Source organism: Durio zibethinus, chromosome 15 (assembly GCF_047325235.1).
Source record: "Durio zibethinus cultivar Kanyao isolate XHJ-2024 chromosome 15, ASM4732523v1, whole genome shotgun sequence".
Classification (NCBI taxonomy): Eukaryota; Viridiplantae; Streptophyta; class Magnoliopsida; order Malvales; family Malvaceae; genus Durio; species Durio zibethinus.
In genome coordinates this window covers 11,676,495-11,686,583 of record NC_143176.1, presented here as the reverse complement: position 1 = coordinate 11,686,583, position 10,089 = coordinate 11,676,495, and the positions used below count along the sequence as shown (strand labels likewise).

Below are 10,089 nucleotides of genomic sequence, written 5' to 3'. Positions count from 1 at the left end.
CTATTGTGTTGATATTTCCTATTGGGCTATTATTGTGTTGATAATCCCATTGTTGCCTTGAATTGGTTGTGGAATATATTGTTATTGTTATGGAGACATTGGACTCTTTTGCTAAGACAAAAAAAAAAACGAGTATTTTGAAAATTTGCTTATATTTGCCTATATTTGCTCACATGTTTCTAAGGGGGAGAGCTTTAATATCAATGGGGAGAGCTTGACTATGTGAATTTGAGCTTATATATGTGATTTCTTGTTAATAACAAAAAGGGGGAGAAAATTGCTGTTAATAGAATTATGCCTTAATGAATACTTGACAAAAAGGGAAAAAAATTGATGTTGATAGTTTTGTGCTCTAAAGAACATTTGTTATTACATGTGCCTATGTTTTAAAAATGCTCTTGATATTTTGATATGTTTATGTTTTATAAATGCTCTTGATATTTTGATAAGTGCTTATTGTGCTAACAATGAAATGGATGGATTTTTACTAAGTATACTTGTTGAAAGCCCGATGAAAAATGGTTTTTTATATTTTGTTAATTGTGCTTATATTCAAAGGGAGCTTATTTCTCAAGGGAAAAATGTCTTGAAATGAAGTTTTTGAAGGAAATTTATCTATTGGTTTTGTCATATAAAAAATAAGAAGATTATTAGCCTTGAATTGATTTTTTTTTTAAATGACAAAACAAATATTGCTAAAATTGAAATAAATTGCTTTGAACTTAAAAGAATGATTTTCTAACCTTTTATCAAGTGAAAAATACTTTTCTAACAAAAACAATTTTCTTTCCAAGCTTAAAAACGTATTCTATAAAAATGAGAAGAATGGATTGATCCTTTAAAGGACATGATTGATCTTGTCATGCAATGGATCAATCCCCTCTTACATAGGATCAATCTATTTTTTACCTAGAAAGCTTTTTCATTTCAAAATTGCAAAAGCCAATCAATCCCCTACCATATAGGATCGATTGGTTCAAGGGTTTCAAAATTGGATCGATTTCCACCTTTTATGGATAGATTGTATTTTTATCTAGAAAGTAAAATTGTTTCAAAAAGTTGAAACCCAATCGATCCCCTACCTTACCAGATTGATTGGTTCTAGAAATTATTTGAATTGTTTTGTTTGAAAGGTCAAAACCAATCAATCCCCTCCAAAAAAAGATTGATTAGTTCAGCTCTAACAAGCTTGAATGGTCATATTTTTCTTGTTTTTTGCATAGGCTCCAAGCATTAAATGAAACCAACGGCTCTCTTCACCTTTTGTATATAAAAAGAGGTCTCCCACTAGATTACAAGCTATCAAGAGTGAAGAAAATTTATTGCTTCCATCTTCCATCTTCTTCAAATATTAAAAAGCATATTGATGTGTGAAAAAGTAGAAAAATTCAATCTTGTATTCATTTTCTCTTGATATCTTTCATAGCTTTCATTTGTACTTTAAAATAGCAAACACCCAACCTTAGAAAGGTTTCAGAGTTTGCAAAAACACTTTAAGATTTGTATTGTGAGATTGTGAGCTTAAAAGGGAGGATAACCCTTAAAAGGTTTTATTATTGATTGTACAGAGCTTTGGAAGAGCTAGGTTGTAACATTCAACATCTTGTTAGTGTACTAGACTCCTTGGCAAGTGAGGCAATAGGAGAAGACATAGGTGCCTTAAGGAAGGATCGAACCTCTATAAATTTCAGTGTTTGATTCTCTAACTTTATCTATTTATTTTTCAAAATTATTGTTGATGTGCTTTTATATTGCATCTATTGCTTACAAATATTTATGTATGAATTTTGTGTTAATTGGAAATCAATTCGTTAAAATTTATAATTAACTAATTCACCCCTTTTTTGGTATATTTAATCCTTTGAGCGAACAGAAATTAAATTGAACAAAAAGAAATCAAATTGCAATTTACCCTCAATAGTAACCTAAACCTAAATGACATTTAAATGCATGAACATAAAGGTAAATGGCATAATCCTAAATTGAACTAAATGGTATTTGGGTTATAGCATAGCCACAAATTGAAATTATAAATATAAATTATCATACAAATTAAAATTAACAACAATTAAAACCAAATAAACATGTAAAATGAGGCTTAATTTGGCAAACACACAAACATACAAACATACATGCAAGCATCATTGTAGAGACGAGTTAGAGGCATAATTTAGAGATCAATTTTAGCAAGTTTAGGGGATGGAATAGAACCTAGAAGATGATAACAGTGAAATTTATAGTGTTTTACAAGTCCATTTTAGTTCAAAATTTTTGAAAATTGCTTGAATTTAGTGTGTTTAATGTGTGATTTCTTGATCTTTAGGTTTAATGCATATGGGACATGAAAGCTACATAAGGCCATGCAATTCCATGCAAAATTAGGTTAATCCTAATCCAAGTCATATTCAACCAATGCCATAAGGGAGAATTAGCCAAATCCCTTGCATTAGAACTCCTATATCCATTCAACTATCCTACTTAAATGAGAAATCCTACATGCACATGGTAATTGAAGATTCTTACTTGGACAAGGACTCCTACAGGCATTCAGCCAAGAAGAGATCTTATAAAGGAGGACTCTTAAATCAATCTTGAAAGTCTTTTTATGCTAAAAGAACACTAATGGCTAAGAGTTTATATAAAAGTAGAACTCTTGGAGGTTTATCTCAAAAGTTTTTGATGAATGCAACCATATGGTCTTGGAGGTAAGATAAAGATGGCATGACACATGGATGATTAAGATTTAATCAAGACACCCCTATTTAGCAAAAGCACTTCAAGAAGGAAAAGTCCATGTTTAGCCATACCTTTCCAAGATTATGATAGAGTTTAATCTTCTACAGTTTTCAATTGTAAAAGGACTTGTAATCTTTATCCTCATCTTAGTCGAACCCAGATCTACAAATAAAGAGGCTCTCCTCACTTATGAAAGACAATTCACCTACATATCTCTTTTCTCTCTTCCCTTTATTTTTTTTTTCTGTAGTATGATTTTCTTAAGTTTTTCTTAGTTTTCTTTGTATCTTGGCTAAGGTGATAGATTAGTCATAACAAAGTGTTTTCTCAGTTTTCTTTTTATATAAAGCATTCTTTATATTCAAGATTTTTTGTTTACAAGCATTCTTTTCTTTTGGCCTACCATTGTTTACAATTTTTCTTTTATGCTTTATACAACTTTCAACCAACCCTTACTCAAATCTTTCAAAAGCTTTTGTTTTTTTTAGAATCTTTGCTACATTCGGCCATAATTGAAATTACCAAGTGATAGTTGAATAGTTGTTTCTTAGCCTATACAATTGCTCTTTACTATTTTTTTGTTTTCATTATTTACATTTATCTGTAATCAATCACTCTTTTCCAATTATTTAGATATAAGGCTAGTAGTATATCAACTTTGGTACTTGATTTACACCTAAAATCAATTACAATAATCCTCATGGCACGATACTCTACTCACTCAATACTATTACTTGATAATGATATGTACACTTAAAAATGATATAAAAACCAATAATCAAGTTTTTGGCACCATTGTCGGGGATTATATCAGTGTTTAAGAATCAAAATTAAAAAGGATTTCTAGTACTTTGTAATCTAAACACTTTTACTTTTATTTGTTTAATCTATTCTGATCTTTTCTTTGTTTGCATGTGCAAATCTTGTAATGTTGATTTAGCTTTATTAGACATGGAAATCAAAAGAATATTTAGGCATTTATGAAGAGAGCAATCAACACCTCTAACTCTAACTCAAACTCCAATGGTGAATGCAACAAACAAAGGACACAGAACTTTAAGGGACTATGCTATTCCTAACCTTGATGTATTTCAACCATCCATAAGAAGGCCAAATATCTAAGTTAATAACTTCTAAATAAAGCCTTCAATCATTCAAATGGTCCAAACTTCTATTCAATTTGGAAGGTTACCAAATGATGATCCTAACCTTCATCTCCTAAGCTTTTTAGAACTTCTTGATACTTTCAAATATAATGGTGTTTCTGATGATGCGATTAGACTAAGACTTTTTCATTTCTCTCTTAGAAACAAGGTAAAAAGTTGGTTGTCATCACTTATATCTTGTTCTATGATTGCTATTTTTCATATAAAGCCTGTAAGTGCACATATCAAGTAATAAAGTGGAGTATTCCAAGTATTATCTCTTAAGGGATTATAGAATGTAATGTTGAGTAGTTCACAAGTGCCAAAGGTGAAAGGCTGAGATCCTATATCTAAACAAATGAATTTGTAGGGTCCTAGGGTTACACGATTTAAGTAGACATGGATCAAGTAAACATTAAAAGTGATGTATAGACAAGGAAGTAAAAGATTAATGCTAACAACTAATCCTAAAACAAAGAATTAAAATATTGCAAGTAAAAGAATCAAAGATTGTAAACATGAATGCTGAATTGCATTTAAAGTGGAGAAAAATTACATGAAAGAAATTAATGAACATGTAAAAGAGAGTGTAGCCAAATCTTGCAAATAAATTAATGAAAAGATGCTTAGTCAAAATTAAAGAAAACAAGAAACAAGATTTACAAACTTTAAAAACAAGAAAAGAGATCTTTGACCAAAATACTTCTTGATTGAAAAAGAATTAAAAGAACAAAGTTGGTAATTGGCAAATCTATCACTTAAGCTAATAACTTAACTCAAAGAAATAAAGAATTTAAAAAAACTTAAAAACTAAAAGAACTAAGAGAAATGAGGAGAGGGATGATTGGGATGAAGAAATGGCCTCTTTATTTATAGAATGGGATTTGGTTAACGTGTGGGAGATTACAATATACATTTTCAAATTCAAATTCAAGGGGATAAGCTTGATCTTTATCTTCCAAGTTGCATGAAAAAGATAAACTCTTCAATTTCGAATGCCTTAGCCAAATGTACTAATGATCTTGGCCCTTGATCTTCACTCGATAAAATCTTGATAAATCCTCCACCAAGGTTTAACTATAATGGATTTCAAGAGAAGATAAATTTGTTTTTTATCCAAATTGTTGATCTTCAAAGTGATAAAATCCTTATCCTATCAAAACTCTTCAAGACTAAGTAAAAGACTCATTACTGGCTTCAAACTCCTCTTGATTGAATGGATTGAGCTTAGAGAATCCAAATGCTTGTAAATTTTCCTTCCCCTTTTCATAGCCAAATGTACTAGTGTCCTTGTGCAACTCATTCTCTTCATGGCTAAGCAAATAAGCATGTTTATCTTGAAGTTTCATCTTGGCTGAATGTTATGGAGTCAAATTGGGCTTGTGCATGCTTGAATATAGACTAATGGTGGGAGGCATTATGCATGTAAAATTGGGCCGAACGTGAGCTTTGCTTGGTTATATGCATGGCTTGCATAAAAATGAATCTTAAGCTTAAAAAACTTAAAACCATGAAAATAACATGAAAAGCACCAAATATCATCAAAAAATTTAAATTTTAGCACCATTTTGACATTTAAAATACCTATATATTTTGGTGCTATCACACCCCTACACTTGAATTTTGTTTGTCCTTAAGAAAAACCTTAAATTAACAAATCTAAAGAACATTATAAACATCCTCAAAGTAAAAAATTATAATATAGTCACAAAAATGTCTTTTAAAAACAAGTTTTCAATATCTTATTCTATTCATACATGCAAATCTACTCCATCTTTAATTCATGCATATAACTTAAGCAAATAGAATGAAAAACACTTCATTACATTTCAATTTAAAGATAGAATAGGCTTTATATGTCCATTTTTCCCTCTCTCCACTGATGTTAGACCTACATATTCAATTCAAGATCAAAAGATCTTTTAGGCTTGTAATGTAATGCTTGGGTCAAGGTAGGAAAAAAAATTTTTAGGCTCAAAAACCCTAATCTTACTTTTTTTTCTTCTTATTAGACTTTGAACAAATGGGAGCTTTACTTGAAATTAGACTTGTGAGACATTCTTTACTACTTTTTTTTTTTTAATAATTGATAGCCATTATCGACTCTATTAGGCTTTGCCTTTGCTTTTGCTGATTCTCTTTTTATTTCATTCTTTGCTTACATCTTCCTTCCTCCAAAATACAAGAATATGTCCATGATACACAAGTAAGCACAATGGGTTAGAACAACAAAAGAAAGGATAATAATCAAAGAAAAGGATTATTGGGCTTGTAATGTGGCTAAATAAACAAAGAAAAAGATTAATGTAAAGGCTCAAAATAAGGGTACTAGGGATGTATTATCATAGAGTGTCTTAAAAAAGGCTCAAACGGTCCAAATAATGCCTAGATCATCTCTTGAATCAAATACAATCTAGGATTTCACCTCAAGGTTAAGTAGGTGAATTCTAGAGCATTTATTCAAATCTTAAATTTCATGCAAATCCATATCTCACATTCTTTCACAAAAATCATAGCATTTCATATAAAGCAAATATAGATGTATGCAAAAAAATCATATCTAAAGTAAAGACATGTTTAAGAATTTTTTTCAAGTTCCTACTAATTACATCCTTAAACTTCATATCATACTTTAGTCATTCAAGATAACTTATATAATTTCCAACTAAGTGAATATCATAATGAAGTTTAGCAAGTCAATTAGGTTTTAAAGCAAAGATGAGTCAAAGTCTCATAAATCAAAAAAGTTTTCTTTTTCCCCCACACTTAAATGGAATCATATATATATATAAGTCAAAGGAAAAAGAAATACTACCTAAAATTCTTTAAGGTCGAATATCCATGAGGCATCTTTCTTACTTCTTTTCATCTCTAAAAGCAAAAACACTTAAAAACATTAAAACATACCTATCCTAATAGAAAAGCATAACCATTAAAGTAAAACTTGAGTTGCCTCCTAAGCAATGTTAGTTGTGGTCAAGCTTGACCATCCCTAAATCTATGTAGAATCATTTCATCCATTTGGAGAGAGTTTTCCTTGTTGCCTCCTTTTTTGTGGTAGAACATAAACAAATTTAATTTCAAGAGGTGGGCTAACTCTCCTAACAGGGATTACATAAACTAAGCTTGCATTTCTAGAGGGATTGACATAGCAGAAGCTAGGGTTTGTTAAGGTTTTTAGAGGGTTAAAAAGCTTTACTAATAGGTTAAACTATTTTGGAATTTTCTTAAATTCGTTGACCATGCTAACACCTTCTTCATGTCTTATCACTCCATACCTTATAGATAGAAATTGCATTCTCTTATGTTTAAACCTAAGGGTAATGCTAGCTTTATATACATTATCAAGGCTTTGACAGTGAACAAGAAAGGTCTACCTAAAAGTAATGGAGCCTCATCATCCTCCATATCTAAAATAACAAAATCCATAGAGAAAGCATATTTTTCAACTTTTATTAAGACATTTTTTATGATCCCTTATGATAACTTAGTAGATTGATTAGTGAACTTAATGTTGAATATATGAGGTTTCATCTCTTTATAACCTATCTACATAAAAACATTCATAAGCATTAAATTTATGCTTGAACTAAGATCACAAAGAGCATCAAAAAATTTAAATTTTCCAATCATGCAAGGTATAGTAAAACTCCTTGAATTTTTTAACTTTTTGGGTAGGAGTTATTGAAGCTTAGGGCTATAATCATCTAAGAATGTGGCTTTCTTTATTTTCTTAAGCAGCTCTTTTTGAATAGGCGTTGAAGCAGGCAGTTTAACATTAAAATGCTGCTTATACATTTTGGCAATCATCCTTGGCCTTTACTAAACTTCTTCTTGCATCTCTTCTTCTTTTTTTTTAGGATCTTTTTCTTGGGAATCCTCTTCTGGCATTATCCCTTCTCCTTGGTTATTTTGGATAGGCATACCTTAGGCCATCTCTTTAAGCAGAATGCTCTCTACTAATATTTTCCCTACTTGTAGCAACATTTACCCTTTTTTTAAGAGATTCGTTAATGTATTCTTCTATATCATTTTTCATAGTCGACTTTATCATTTTCTTTTTATGGGCATTTCTCATAGGTTTCAATAGCTTTAAGGGCCTCTAAAGCTAATGGGTCAAAACCATCCAAGATTTTTCTACCAAGTCTTAAAAATTCTTTATCTTCTAGAATATCTTCCCTTTTAATAAAATCTACTTCAGGTTGTCTTACAAAAGTAGGTATGTTGACAACTATGAGTTCATCACCTTCCTCATCAAAACTGTGGGTTCATCACCTTCCTCATGAAAATCATCCATCTTAACATCCTCCAAAGAATATATTGCATTGTATCCCTTCTCACCTTATCTTTTTGGGTTTGTTTCAATGTTACTAGGCAGGGTACCTACTGGGCAATTTGCTATGGCTTGTTCCTATTGACTTATTTGATTTTCTAGCTTTTTAATGGATGCAGTTTGACTTTAGATGTTGGTATTGTTAGCTTGCATCAATTGGGCCAACATGTCCTCAAAGGTAAGTTTCTTTTCTTAGGGTGGGTTATAGTTTGGTGGATTAGTAGTTGTTGGTTGGTTATTGGTGGCTTGGTGGTTTGGTTGGTTCCAAGAAAAGTTAGGGTAGTTTTGTCGGCCAAGATTGTAGGTATTGCTATAGAGATTGTTGCTTGATTTCTTTTGTTGGATGCAATAGATAGGTTCTGCCCTATATCGGCATCTTTCTAAAGAATGAGGTCCTTAACATATGGCATAGGATATAAAGGGACTTTGTATGGCATTAACAGGATTGGCTTGTGTTTGATTTCCTAAGGCTTCAATCTTTTTTATATTAAGAGTTAATGGAAGTAATAACATCAACTTCAAATAAACAAGTATATTTTTTACTGACCTTTCTTTCTATGCCCTACTAGTAATTATTGGTAGCCATCATTTCTTTTAGATCATTAGCCTTATTAAGAGTCTTATTTATTGTAGCCCCTTCAACAGCTGAATCTAAAGTGGTTCTCAAAAGTGGTGTGTGACCATTTTAAAAGATCTAAATTTATAGCCACTGTGTAAACAATGATGTACGAATTTTCTAAGCAATTTTATAAATCTCGCCCATCCATCACATAAAGTTTCACCATTAGCTTGCAAAAAAGTGATTTCATTACTTAGCTTTGTAGTCAATGTTAATGGGAAAAACTTTGCCAAAAATTTTTCAACTAAATCATCCTATGTTGTAATTGAGCCTAGTGGTAAAGAAAACAATCAACTTTTTGCTTTGTCCTTAAAAGAAAAAAGAAATAATCATAGTCTAATAGCCTCATTAGAAACACCATTATAATGAAAGGTATCACATAGTTTAAGAAAATTAGAAAAATGAAGATTTGGGTAATCACTTGGTAGTCCTCCAAACTACACAAAAGTTTAGACCATTTGTATAATCGAAGGCTTTATCTCAAAGTTATTGGCTTGAATAGCTAGCCTTCGAATGGATGGCTGAAAATCATCTACATTGGGAATTATATAGTCCCTCAAAGTTGTTTACCCATCATTATTTGCATTTGCCATACAATTAGGTTCTGGTGGTGTTGATTGCTCTTTTTTTTTTGTAAGGTTCTCTCATCTCTTAATCAACTAGTGCTAAGTCAACAATTTTAGATCTATACATGCAAACAAGAAAAGATCAAAGAAAAGCAAAAAAAAAAAAAACAAAAAGAAAAAGGTTTAGATTATAGGAGGTTGGAAATTCTTTATTGATATTGTAAACATCGCTATAATCCCTAACAACAATGCCAAAAACTTAATTGCTACTTTTCATATAGACCTTGCAAGTGCATAGATCAAGTAATAAAGTGAAGTATTCCAAGTATTGTCTCCTCAGGGATTATAAAGTGTAATGTTGGGTAGTTCACAAGTACCAAAGCTAAAAGGCTAAGATCCTATATCTAAACAAATTAATTTGTAAGGTTTTAAGGTTATAGGGTTTAAGTAGGCATGGACAAAGTAAAGATTAAAGGTGATGTATAGGCAAGGTTTTTAACTTTTCCAACTATCATTTGGGAAATAAAAGATAAATGCCAACAACTAATCCTAAAGCAAAGAATTAAAAGATTATAATGATAGGAATTAAAGATTATAAACATGAATGCTGAATTGCATTTGAAGTGGAGAAAGGTTGCATGAAAGAAATTAAAGAAAAATAGAGTATAGCCAAATCTTGCAAAGAAAACA

At 30.9% G+C, this 10,089-nt stretch overlaps 1 non-coding gene across 1 annotated transcript; it reads left to right on the top strand.

Moving 5' to 3' along the window:
- The first annotated feature begins 8,929 nt into the window (after positions 1–8,929).
- On the top strand, positions 8,930–9,033 carry LOC149514670 (small nucleolar RNA R71). The gene has a single exon (XR_016328395.1). It is a non-coding gene; the product is annotated as a small nucleolar RNA R71 (small nucleolar RNA).
- Positions 9,034–10,089: the final 1,056 nt, after the last annotated feature.